At 44.3% G+C, this 14,291-nt stretch overlaps 1 pseudogene; it reads left to right on the top strand.

The window, feature by feature from the left end:
• The first annotated feature begins 11,503 nt into the window (after nt 1-11,503).
• LOC118541406 (enhancer of rudimentary homolog pseudogene) lies at nt 11,504-11,804 on the top strand (annotated as a pseudogene).
• Nucleotides 11,805-14,291: the final 2,487 nt, after the last annotated feature.

The raw sequence follows: 14,291 nt of genomic DNA on the forward strand, positions 1-14,291 counted from the left end.
GCACAAATTCCACACTGGGAAAAAATTTTTTTTGAACTGTTCGCCCCTGCAATAGCCAAGCATCCCAAATGTCACTTGGGCGCACCTTGTGAACGTACTAAGATCCACTGAACTGTACACTTTAAAATGGTGGGTTTGACGGCATGTGAGTTCCGAGTCAAGAAGAAGACACGAGGAGGGGCACCTGAGTGGCTCAGATGGTTAAGCATCTGCCGTCGGCTCAGGTCATGATCCCAGGGTCCTGGGATCAAGCCCCGCATCAGGCTCCCTGCTTGGTGGGGGGCCTGCTTCTCCCCCTCCCTCTGCTTCTCCCCCTACTCATATTCTCTCTCTCTCTCTGTATCTCTGTGTCTCGAATGAATAAATAAAAAAATCTTTTAAAAAAAAAAAGAAGAAGAAGAAGAAGACACAAGGAGAAACCAGCTCAAAACAGCAGTGGTGGGCCCGGGGATGGAAACGTTTCCAGCTCAGGATCAGGGTCAATGTTTAGCTCCTGTGCTATTTCAGAAAAATTATCATTGCACGTCCAAACTAAAATCACCCAAATTTCACTGCATGCATATCCTAAGCGATCGAATGACACGGTTTTCACCCAGCGTTTTCCACTTCTCTCTTCTGGTTTTGACTGGAGGAAATTTAAAAATTATGTCATTCAAAGGCATTGAGGTTGCCTGTCTCCTCGCCATGCAGACATCATCAGGAAAGGACAAAGGAGGAAAAAGAGAAGAGAAAATGCAAGGGACCTCAGGGCAGAAAGGGTGGCCGGGCAGCTCCGAGGAGGTGACATTTAAGCTGAGAGCAGAAGAGCCGGGCGAGGGGCCATGTGAGCGGGAGGAGAACCATCACGGTGGCCCCACAGAGTCATGTGGGAGAAAGTGGTTTGTAAAGGACAGGGCGCCCAGCCAGCCCTGACCCCACAGTGGTTTCCAGTGTCTCGGGAGAAGTGGCAGGGGGCAGGGGATGTGGGTGTCGAACTTGAGACTGAGCCCAAAGCTGAGAAGGGCCATCCTAAGCCCGGCGGGAGTTTCCTCCTGGCAAAAAAGCAGTTAGCGAGTGTCACGCTGTCGAATGGACTTGGGAGAGATGTCAAGTCATCTCCATCCAGTGGTTTCCTGATTAGACCATTTTTGAGCGTAAAACAAGGAAAAAGGCGCCCTTTTCCATCCCTGCTGTAACTTGATCCTGTTCAGAAGCTGTTTAAGGAGGGTGGGGTGTCTGGGGAAGCATCATTATTTTCAGTTTGCAAGTCAGGAATGCAAGCACGTTTACAACAGCCAAAATCATTAAAAGGTGAAGTTTTGACAGGAGAGATCAGTCATTCTCTAGGAAGATCACGGAGGATTCTTAACCTTTTTTGTGTCATGGACACCACGGTGGGCTGAACAGTGACCCCTCCGAAGAGATATATCCACACCCTAAGACCCAGGACTGGGGAATGTGACCTTATTGGGAAAAGGGGTCTTTGTGGCTGTAACTAAATTATGGCTCTCAAGATGAGATTATCCGGGATTGAAGGTGTCTTTATCAGAACAGAGGACACGGGCGTCCGGGGACGGGCCGCATGCAGACAGAGGCAGACATCCGAGGGACGCAGCCCGAGCAACAAACACCCAGGGTCGCCGGCAGCCACCAGAGGCTGGGAGACGGGCACAGAGCGGGATCTCCTCCAAAGCCTGCCCACACTTTGATTTCAGACTTCTGGCCTCCAGAAGGTGTGAAAAAACAAGCTTCTGTTGTTTTCAGCCACCCAGTTTTTGGCAATTTGTTACGGCTGCCCCAGGACACTCGTACAGATGGCAATCTGGTGAGGCCTGATGGGCCCCATCAGGAATAATGTTTATGAAAGGCATAGAATGCAAGGTATAGGGTTGACAAAGAAGCCAATCCTACTGAGGTGCCCATTGCTCTCTGGACCCCATGAGCCCCAGGTGAGGAACGAGGAGAAATTCTATGGCTCTCACTGGAGAACGTATTGGTGTTGGTTCCTATCAGGTAAGCATGCTGATTTAGAACTCCCATGTACCAGAATGCCTTGAGAAGAGCCACTGGCCAGGGAGGGGCCGCCTGTCACTCGAGAACATTCTGGCAAATGCATCTGTTCTGCCACAGATGCAGTCATATCCGGAGGCCTCGTGCCAGGACATCCAGGCTGGACTCCAAGGCCTAGTGACCTATTGAAGCCTCGCACAACGACTTTTACTACGGATAAAGGAACACACAACATTTCTGTGACACACCTTCCCCTTAACTTGCTTGTAAAGGGCAGGACAGCCTCCCAGCACATGTATCTCAGGGGATAGGCTTTCCAAGGGCCCCAGTGGGTCCTCCAACACAGGGTCTGCTCAGCCCCGGGCTGGGCCTGCAGGGAGCCTGCTCTGCTCACGATGGGATCCACTCCTCATAGCTGGGGAAGAAAGACTGTGATGACCAGTCTTTCCACAAAGATCGCTTCTGCTTCCGAAACATTCTAGAGAATATTGCCCTAAAATCACCACCGCATTCAACCTCAGAAACCCAAAAGGACCAAAAGTGTTAGCATCAGACCACAGTGTCCCCTGATCTGTAGACCTGGGTGGGAGAACAGGCGACTAGTTGCCCTTGGTCAAACGCTTGGGAAGATTATTCAGAGAAAAAGAGAGAACTCCCAGAATCAGCCCTAGATCAGACAGACGTATGCAATCTACAGAGCCACGGCCTCCACCTGCCCCGCCAACCTTGCTGGACGTCCAGGCCAGGTAAGCAGGAGAGCCGGACGGAGCCTCGTGCTTCCATCCACCTCAACTTGTAGTAACGAGATGGCTGCCCCTGAAAACGGCCCCCAGGACTTCCTGCCCTAATCCCCGGGGCTGTGCAGGCCACGGGATGTCATGCCCTGATTATATGTGTTACATGACAAAAGGGATTTTGTGATTTATATTACTAATCAGTTGACTTTGAGTGAATCAAAAGGAAGATTATCTGGTGAGTTGAATCTAATCACATGAGCCCCTTAAAAGCTGATAGCAGAAGGGGAAGTCAGAGTGACAGCCTGAGGGGCCACATGCAAAGCATGAGTTGGAAGGTGGGTGGCCAGTGAAGACTGGTCCCCCAGATGACATCCAGCAAGGAAATGGAGAACCTCAGTCCCACGTCTACAAGGGCCTGAATTCTGCCAAGAGCCTGAGTGAGCTTGGAGGCAGAGCCTCCCCGGTCGAGGCTCAGGAGGAGAATGTAGCCCAGCCAGCCCCACGAGGGCAGCCTCTGAGGCCCTGAGCAGAGGACCCGGCTGAGTCCACACTGACGTCTGACCTACGGAACTGGGAGGTGACGAATGGCTGTTGCTGGAAGCCACAATCCATGGCAGCCGGTGGCACGGCAGAAGGAAGCTGACACAAACTCTGTGCCACTGGGAGTGGGCCAGTGCGTGGCCTCTGGCCCCGAAGAGTCACAGAGAGAGGAAGCGGCAGACAGAGCCCCCCAGGACCAGTTACTGGACGCTCCTGCCCCCTCCAGTAGAGCGCCCACCAGCCACGTGTGGCCCCTGAGCCCTGGAGATGCAGCTGCTGTAAATGGAGATGCTCTGTAGGTGTAAAATACACCAGGGTTTGGAGACTTCGTTCAAGAAAAAAGAACGTAAACAATCTCATCAATAACTTTTATACTGATTACATAGATCGATTGGGTGAAATGAAAAAATACTATTAAAAATAGTTTCACCTCTTTCTTTTTACTTCTTTAATGGAGCTTCTAGAAAATTTTAAATTTGGGGGTCACGTTGCATTCCAGCCGAGCCTCAGAGGAGTAGAGTGTGGTCAGCGTCAGACAGCGAGGGGGGCAGGGCGAGGATGGGCAAAAGCCCAAAGCCCCTGTCCTACTGCCCAGGGGGCTGCACTCCCAAACAACCACAAAGTCTGCCTTTTCAGCAGAGGATGAATGCCCTGAACCAAACAAAGGCTTCAAATGTGGACAAGACCACAGGCTGAGGGACTTAGGGAAGTATTTTGGGGTCCTGGGAGACCTCTCATTGCCCCCATCACATCTGCCCTAGGAACGGGCGCTGAGAAGCCCCGAAACCACGTGGGTGGTAGCACAGTCGTTAGGGACATCTGGTTCTTGGTCTCCTTCTGCAGGATATTCAAGGATATATTATAAGTAAAGAAAGGTTATGATCCCCACAACATGATCAAACTTTATAAGTGCCTTCTCTAAGCCACAGTTATCTTTATATAAGTTCCACCCAAGATCCGTCTGATCGACTCCCTGAAGGGGCCCGTGCTGCGTCCTCAGTCCACCGCGGAGCAGAGAGGGCAGAGAAGCCTGTGCTCTAAGCAGGTGTTGGACCCAGCAGCATGCAGGCCCTCCATCTGCCCTGAAGGTCAGCCCCGCGGGGGACTGGGGGTTCAGGGGTCATCCCAACACCAGGAGAAACCGAAGGGTACTTGCAACCATTCAGGAAGAGGTGAGCTAAGAACGTGGTCCCTCAAAATCACTTACTGTTCATCCATCTTCCTCTTCCTACTAACCCACAACACTGTCATATTTTACGCTCCCTGGTGTCCCCCTTCAGTTTGTATTCCATGTGTACTCCCTCTAAGAAAATTTTAATCCATTTGCAATTCAGTGTTCATTGTGTCGAGAATGCCAGGTTCCAAATTCCCCTTTCAGAAAAGCTGTTATTATAATCGCCGAGCCTGTCGTCAAGAATGCAAAGACCTGCCGAGCACACCACCTCCCAGAAGACCTCCTGGGATTGCTCCTGGAGGTATAGGTCGAGGAAGGTTGAATAGCGTTGGTGGGGAAATCTCCAGGGTCATGTTTTGAAATCCATTCTATACTTGTTTTTGGTAAAAACATGTGACGCTCTTTGTTACTTCTCAAAAAATCTTGCTCTAAAGATGCTGACCTCGCTGACATGGACTGCGGCTCCAGCAAGGAACTAGGCTCCTTCCTGCACATCCCAGGATAGGCTGAGCGTGACCCGGGAGAATGTGCTTCCTTCTGAGTCACACGACCCAACAGGGGTGACTGTGGGTCGGGAAAAGGTAAAACGCTCCACTCAAGTTCCTGAGATCTTGACGAGCAGGTTATCATTTTTCTTACGTTGGAAATGAACCAAAATTCTTTGATTACAAAAGTTTAGCTCTGCCATCAAGCTTTTGCATATTTTCATTTTTATTAAAGTTTTTTCCCTCCCAGCATCTCTAGGTGCGCACGCCTGAGTCCATTCTCTGCTTAGAATAGAAAAGGGGCGCTTGGGACCCCTGACCTGCCCCTCATTCCTCCACTCCCCCCGTACACTGCATCTTTCTTGGGTTTATGCCTTTTAAAAATCGATCATCACAGCTGTACATGCGTGCTCACAGCAGCCCAAAGCAGAAATCGTGCAAACGTCTGTCGACAGAGGAGCACACAAAAGGTTGTCCACCCATTGGATGGAATATTATTCAGCCTTAAAAAAGAATGCAATTCTGATTCATGCTACAACATGGAGGAGCTAGAAAGAAACCAGACACAGAAGGACAAGTGCTGTCTGGGTCCACGTGGACAAGGAATACACAACAGGCAAATCCGTAGATTCAGAAAGCAGATGGTGGTTACGAGGGCTGGGGGAGGGGAGGGCAGCTGCTGTTTCATGGGGACAGAGCCTCAGTTTGGGAAGAGGAGAAAGTTCTGGAGACGGATGGTGGGGACAGCTGCACGGCAGTGTGAGTGTGCTGAATGCCACTGAGCTGCACCCTTCAAAATGGCTAAAAATGGGACATTTCATGTTGTGTATATTTTACCAAATAAAAAAGTTCAAAGACATATTCAGCAATAGGGAAAAATAGATTAGCTGTACTCTTTAAATGATAAACATTAACGTTATGAAAATGAAGACTTTCCAATTCTGACATGTTGAGTCAGCAGCTAACCAAGGAATGCAGGATGGGGAGAAAATGAAGTTGCTATTTCCTTGAACTCGTGCAAAAAAAAAAAAGAAAATCAGATGTAAATATATTTTGCCTTCTGTGGGAGAATTAAAAGTTAGCATTTTCTGTAAAAAAAAAAAAAAAGTAAATAAAATTTGGGGAGGGGTGCCTAGCTGCCTCCATCAGCGGAGCGTGAGACTCTTGATCTATGAGTCGTGAGTTTGAGCCCCACGTCAGATGTAGAGATTACTTAAAGAAATAAAAAACTTAACCAAAATTTTTTTAGGAGTTGAGAGAGGACATAAAGATGAATTTACATGTAATTCTGTAAATTGCTTGTTTTCATTTACTTATTCGTTTCCCTGCTCTCCACCATTGATTTATTTTAGGGTAGCCCCCTATTAAAATTGGTTTTACTTTTTATACAGATAAAAGATACTTATAGGAAATTTCTACATTGTAGAAAAACATAAGGAAAAAATTTCCCCAAAATTCAACCACGCAATATAAACACCACCAACATTCAGTTAACATTTTTCCAAACCCCTTGCTATTCTAATGGATGTAGAAGGGTGGATGGATGGATGGATGGATGATGGATGGATGGATGGACGGATGGATGGATGGATGGATGATGGATGGATAGGATTACATTTTCATAAATAAAATATATTTGTTCTATTCTTATTCAGCAAAATATGTAGCAATGACTTGCTACTAAAGAGTACAGTTAGCTATGGGGCGCCTGGGTGGCTCAGTCATTGATCTGCCTTCAGCTCAGGTCATGATCCCGGGGTCCTGGGATCGAGCCCCGCATCGGGCTCCCTGCTCGGCAGGAAGCCTGCTTCTCCCTCTCCCACTCCCCCTGCTTGTGTTCCCTCTCTCGCTGTGTCTCTCTCTGTCACATAAATAAATAAAGTCTTAAAAAAAAAAAAAGAGTACAGTTAGCTATAGCACCCTTTTCAAAAGCTGGTGGATATCCCAAGGTGCGGATAAACCATAGTTTATCTAACCGGCCCCCCCATATTGGACAATTTCAGTTGCTTCCAGTTCTTCCCTACAATAAACAATGTTGCAGTGGTCATCCTTGCCCATTTGACTTTGTGAACATGTCCGGGTACCTCCCAGAAGAAGTTTCTAGATCTTGATTACTGTGTGGAAGAATATGCACTTGAAGTTTTTGAACATTTTCCCAAATTGTGGACATTTTATGCTCCTGTCAATGGTGCACAAGGTGCCCATGACCCTGCACGCTGACCAACACGGGCCGTTGCTATGCGACAATCTGACAGACAGCAGGCCTCCTGCTGCTGTGATTTGCCTCTTCCTGAGCAGCAGTGAGGTGGGCAAAATAGATCGTGTTTTCACAAACTGTAATTACAGGCAATTTCATGTCTTCTTATTTGAATTCCCTGTTCATTTCCTTTGCTCACTTTGACCTTGTTCTTTATTAATTTGTAGGTTTTTAAAAATAGACCTTTATTCTTTGTCACGTATTGCAAACATGCTTTCTCGGCTTGTCATTTTAACTTTGTTAATGGCATTTTGGTTTGCTTTTCTCTATAGAGCTTTTTAATTCTCAGGGAATCAGATCTATGAAGCTTTTAGTTAGTGCTTCTAGACTTCGTGTCATGGTCATAAAAGATTCCCCCACCAGAAGATTATAAAAATTCACCCCAATTCTCCTCAAGTAGTTCTGTGTCTGTGTTTCACATGTAAATAGTCCATTCTCTCCTAAATTTATTTTGATATAAGAAGTTGGGTGTGGATCCCACTTTTTTACCCCAAATGTCCAGCCAGTAGTCTCAAAATCTTACTTTCCCCCGGGATCATGACCTGAGCTGAAGGCAGATGCTCAATGACTGAGCCACCCAGGTGACTTAAAATGCTTCCTCTGACAGTCCTCATTTGCTATGTGAGGTCATTTCTGCATTCTTAATTTTCCCCTGGTCCATCTACTCCTGCCTCATTATGCACAGTTTAGACATTCACACATTTCCTGGGACCCCAGGCCAGGAAAAACCCCATCCTTCCTCTCTCTCAGCACAACCAAACCCTGAACAGATAGATGCCTGAAGCAACTATGTGGAAACCCCAACAAGTCAATGACAGCAGGTGGATTCCGCGGGGGGGGGGGGGGGGGGGGGGAGGGCGCAGATTAAAAAATTCGAAGAACAACCAATAGGGTGATGAGCTTCCTGAGTTTTTTCCCTCCTTATTTCCAGACCTTATTATAGGGAAGCCCAAATCCTGGAACTACATAGCTGGATGTGGACAGGAAAACGCTCTAAGACAAATACTCTCTTTCTGCTCTGAGGACTGGGAAGGGGGTCCTGAGGAACAGAGAATGGGGAAGACCCCCTTTCTGCTCTTTTCTTCTCACTATCCTGCCCCTACCCTAAAGCAGTGCCCATCACGGATCTGCTCTCCCATGGTAGTGTCAGTGCCTATGGGAGATTGCAGACAACCAAAACTGAGGGAAAACCCTTCCTTCTGGCCAGAGTTGCCAGGAAAGAGGGCGCTGGCAGTCCAAAGTCTCTTCTCTTTCTCTTTCTTCTTTCTGCTTTACCCTAAGGCCAGAACTGTGCAATAGTGCAAGAAGGCTAAGCCCTCTCTTTCTAGAAAAGGGGACCTCAGAGGAGGAGGGATCTGAGGAAAGGGATCCTTTAAAGCTGTGAATAAAACCCTATGTTCACTCCAAGCTGCACATGTACATCATTGACTGACAGCACACAGCAAAGTCTTTGAGAACTGAACCATGGTGCGACCGGCTACTGGTCTCCCAGACTGGCCACTGGGCGGTGTGCATGTGAAGTGACAAGGTTTATGCTATGGAGGCTTTGGAAACTAAACAAACTCGGAACCACCGCCCACAGAAGGTAGGTCAGTACTTTGCAGTCCAAACTTAACCAGATTGGGAACCTGCTAAAACAGAAAAAGAGGGCGCCTGGGTGGCTCAGTCATTAAGCGTCTGCCTTCGGCTCAGGTCATGATCCCAGGGTCCTGGGATCGAGCCCCGCATCGGGCTCCCTGCTCTGCGGGAAGCCTGCTTCTCCCTCTCCCGCTCCCCCTGCTTGTGTTCCCTCTCTCGCTGTGTCTCTCTCTGTCAAATAAATGAAATCTTTAAAAAAAAAAAAAAAAAAACAGAAAAAGAAATATTCTCCAGAGGAATTTAGCAAGAACCAGAGTTTTGTAACGTGATATTCAAAATGTACGGGATACAATCCAAAATGCTTTGACATATAAAGAATCAAGAAAATCTCAACAACTCTCAAACCCAAGGTGACCCAGATGTTGGAATTATTACAGCCTTTCCAGCAGCTAATAAAATTATGCTTCATGAAGTGAGGGGGAGTGCTCAGAATAGAGTGAAGACAGAAGTTCTCAGCAAAGAAATAGAAGCAATAAATTGGAATCAAATAGAAACGTTAAAACTAAAAAATTCAACAACAGAAATAAAAAAATTTTCACAGTTCAATTACAGAATAGATGGCGGGAGTAAGAATCCGTGAGCTTTAAAATAGATCAATAGGAAGGATCTTATCTGAACAACAGAGGGAAAAAAAGGGTTTGAAAAATGAACAGAGACACAGGGAAACTGTAGGAAAATATCAAAAGGTCTAATATTCATGTCATTGGAGTCCCAGAAGGACAGGAGAAAGAAAATGGTGCATAAGAAATATTCAAAAAAACAATAGTGGAAAACTTCCCTAATCTGGTGAAAGACATAATGTACAGATTGAAGAAATGCAATAAATCCTAAAGAAGATAAACCCAAAGAAATCCACACCCTGACATATCATCATCATATTGCTAAAACCAAAGATAAAAGGAAAAAATCCTGGAAGTAGCCAGAGAAAAAGCATACATTACATATAAGGGAACCATGATCTAAAAGATTGGAGATTTCTCATCAGAAACACTGGATACCAGAAAACAGTGGAACAATGTTTTTTAAGTGCTGAAAGAAAATAACTATTAACCCATAATTCTAGAGTAGAAACACTCTTCAGAAATAAAAATGAAGTAAGACATTATTAAATGAAACAAAACTAGAATTCACTGCCAGTAAACTTTCAGTAAAAGACATGCTAAGAAAGATATTCAAGTGACAGGAAAATAACCTAGGGAAACTCGGAACTTCAGGAATAAAGGAAGAACAACAGAATGGTGAATCTAATGAATAATCTTCTTCAGGTCTTTAAACTATGAATGACAGTTGAAAGGAAAAACTATAACATTTTCTGATGAGGTTTTTGATGTATGTAGATAAAGTACTTCTGACAAGTACAAGACAAAGCAGGGGGAAGGACAGGAATATCTATGATCATAAGTTTTCTACATTTTACCTGAAGTGGTAAACTAGTAACCGTAAGTAGATGGGATAAAACCCTAGGTAGGTATGTATATTGTAATACCTGGAGCAACCACTTAAAAATAATACAAAGAAATATAGTCAAAACCCATAAGCAAATTAACACGGCATACTAAAAGAAATATTCAAATAATCCAGAAGAAGGTAGGAAAGGAGAGAGAGAAACAAAAAACAGAGAAACAAACAAAAAACAAATAATAAACTGCTAGACCTAAATTCAGCAGTATCAATAATTACATTAAATGTAAATAGTCAACCACATGAATTAAAAGACAGAGATTGTCAGATTGAATTTTTAAAATATCCAACTATATGCTATCTACAAAGAATCCACTTCAAATACAATGGCATACAAAGGCTAAAAGTTAGAGGATGGAAAAACATATATCATGAAAACATTAATTAAAAGAAAACTACTCATAAGTTTAAACACATATGACCTGGCATTATATTTCTAGGTATGTAACCAAAAGAAATGAAAACCTATGTTCACCCGAAAACTTGTACATGAATTTTTCTAGCAGCATTATCCAGAATAAACAAAAAGGGGTAACAACCCAAATGTCCATCAACTGATGAAATGATAAATAAAATATGTCCATACCATGGAATATTATTTAGCCATAGTTAAGTAATGAGATACTGATGCATGCTATAACATGGATGACTCTTGAAAATATTATGCTAAGTGAAAGAAGCCAGACACACACACAAAAAACAAATTGTATGATTTCATTTATATGAAGTGTCAAAAATAGGTAAATTTATTGAGTCAGAAAGCAGATTAGTGGTTGATTAGGGCTGAGAGAGGAGTAGGAGGGAAATGGGTATTGATCGCTAGTGGGTACAGAGTTCCTTTTGAGGGTACGAAAGTGTTACAAAATTGATTATGCCATATTTTCACACACTGTGAATATACTAAAAAAACACTGAATTGTATAGTTTAAATGAATTTTATGGTATATGGATCATAGCTCAATAAAGCTGTTTATATTAGGAAGGAAAGCTTGAGTAGCTATATTAATAGCAGACAAATACTTTCAGAACAAGGAAAATTACCAAAGATATAGAGGAATAATATATGGTGATGAAGGCCAATTCATCAAGAAGACATAACAATCCTAAATGCGTATGCACCGAGCGGCGGAGAATGAAAATGCGTGAAGGAGCAGGCAGCGCTGGGGCTAAGCCCCTGTGCCAGGGTGTGTGGGCAGCGGCTGCAGCGACAGAGTTTGGCGGGATGCCGCACACCGCTTTCCCGGTACAGCCTACCAAGAGGCCAGAGGTAGAACTTCTGCAGACTGTGAATCTGTGAGTGAATGCAGGGAAGGCGTCTGTAAAATGCATGAAGAACATGTGAATGCAATAGTCCTTCTATCGCATACGATATCAGTCAGTTGTTCGATCTTACCGGTGATCTGGCGGACCTCAGCCTTGCTTACCGAGCTGATACCCAGACATGTCAGCCTTACAACAAAGACTGGGTTAAAGAGAAGATCCACATGCCCCTCTGTCAGCAGTCCCAATAGGCTGGGAAATAGCTGAGTTGGCAGCAGTAGGGGGCAGGGGGTGGGCTTCGAACACAGGTGCGTGGAGTACGCTGGGCCGGAAGTCTTGTGTTAGAGTCATCCTGCTCCCGTTCTGGCACACTACGGTCGGGATTGAATGTGTCTGATGACACGTGAGGATCTTATTCCATAGGAAACCCTCATTACTCCCTCATTACCCCCTTCCTCCCCCGCTTTTTTTATTAAACATTTTTATGATAATTTAGATGGAAGTTGCTCTTTGTCAGTTAATGTTGGTTCCAATCCTTCAAACTGTTCATATCGGCTTTATTGCATTCACTGTACCACTCCTTCCTCAGGTTAGGGTGGGACGGTGAGGACAGTTTAGTTACGTCCTTGAGATAAAGTCATAGTGAAAAACAAATGTTCTTTAGTTTAAAAAGAAAATATGTGAAGAAATAAATGATAGAGTGAAAGCAGAAACAAATTCTAAAATTATACTGAGAGATGTCAACATTCCACTCTCAATAACTGATAAAGCAAGTAGACAGAAAATCACCAAGAATACAGAAGACCTGAACAACCAACGTGCAACCAGTTTGACCCAATTAACATTGCTAGAGCACTCCGTCCAACAACAGAATACAGTTTCTTCTCAAGTGCACATGGACTTTCATCAACGTAGGCCATATCCTGAGTCACATAACAAAACTCAACAAATCTAAAATAATTGAAATCATACAAAATATGTTCTCTGCCCATAACGGAATTAAACTACAAATTAACGACAGAAAGATATTTACAAAATCCCCCTAAATAATTGGGAATTAAACAACATACTTCTAAATAATCCCTGGGCCACAAAGTAAATCAAAAGGGAAATTATAAATATTTTGAATGGAAGGAAAATGATAATACAACTTATCAAAATCTGTGGGATGCCAGTAAAGCAGTGCTTAGAGGGAAGTTTAGAGATATTAAATGTTTATGTTAGAAAAGAAGATGGATTTCAAATAAATAACCTAAGCATCCACCTTAAGAAACTAGGGGGAAAAAAGAGCAAATTAAACCCAAAGCAAGGAAAAGGAAGGAAACAAATAATAATAGGGACAAGTATGAGTTGCATTAAAAACAGAAAAACAATAGATAAAAAACAATAAAACCAAAAACTGGTTTTGTGAAAAGATCAAAAAAATTGATATACCTCTAGCCAGACTGACCAAGAAAAAAAAAAAGGAAAGATAAAAGTTACCAAAATAAAGGATAGCATACAGAGCCCAGAGATATTGAAAGGAGAGCGGACTGGGGCACCTGGGTGGCTCAGAAGGTTAAGCGTCTGCCTTCAGCTCAGGTCATGATCTCAGGGTCCTGGGATAGAGCCCCACATCAGGCTCCCTGCTCAGCGGGGAGCCTGCTTCTCCCTCTCCCTCTGCCTGCCACTCCCCCTGCTTGTGCTCTCTATCTCTCTCTGTCAAATAAATAAACAAAATCTTTAAAAAAGAGAGAGATTGAGAGGGGTGCCTGGGTGGCTCAGTTGTTAAGCGTCTGCCTTCCGCTTGGGTCGTGATCCCAGGGTCCTGGGATCGAGCCCCACATCGGGCTCCCTGCTGAGCCTGCTTCTCCCTCTCCCCGGCTTGTGTGCCCTCTCTCTCTAATAAATAAATATAATTTTTTAAAAAACAAAACAAAACAAAAAACAAAAAAGCTCAGGGCGCCTGGGTGTCTCAGTCAGTTAAGCCTTCAACTCAGGTCATGAACCCGGGGTCCTGGGATCGAGCCCCGATGCTTCTCTCTCTGCCCCTCCCACCCACTTGTGCTCTCTCTCTCTCTCTCTCTTAAATAAATAAATAAAATCTTTAAAAAAAATAAAAGCTCAAAAAAAAAAAGCTCACGGGAATTTGGTTGGAATTGCATTGAATTTATAGAAAATTTATGAGGAATGGACATTTTTCAATAGTAAGTCTTTTCTGTGTTAAATTAAAATTAATTAAATTACAATTTTTACCCGAGGACAAGTCATCTTTTATGCCTTTAATGGAGCCATCAATATTTCTCACTTTGGGTCCTGTATGATTTTTTTGTGCAAATTTTTTATGGATTTTTATGCATTTTGTTGTTACTGTGGATGAAATGTTTTCTTTTCCATTACAATTTTTAAATTATCATTATCGGCTTACAGGGAAAACAGAGCTTTCTGAATACTGTAAGTAGCCACCCTGTCGGTCTCCTCATTCACTGGTTAATGTGAGGACACGCGGTGCTGGCATCACCCACAGACAGGGCGATAGTGACTGCTCTTTCCTCCATTTCTATGTCTGACTTCCTTTTTTAATCACGATGACTAACGCCCTGAAAACTGTGGTCAGTGATTCCACTTTTATTTTCTAGGTCGCACCCACTTGGGGCGGACAGGACCAGCGGTCAGCCCTCTGCTCTCAGGGGCCATTGTTCTGAACACAGAGACTGAGGGTCTCGATTTCTCACAGCAATTTTCCCATAATGAAAAGTGAATGCCTCCGT

The sequence above is a fragment of the Halichoerus grypus genome, chromosome 15 (assembly GCF_964656455.1).
Source record: "Halichoerus grypus chromosome 15, mHalGry1.hap1.1, whole genome shotgun sequence".
Lineage (NCBI taxonomy): Eukaryota > Metazoa > Chordata > Mammalia > Carnivora > Phocidae > Halichoerus > Halichoerus grypus.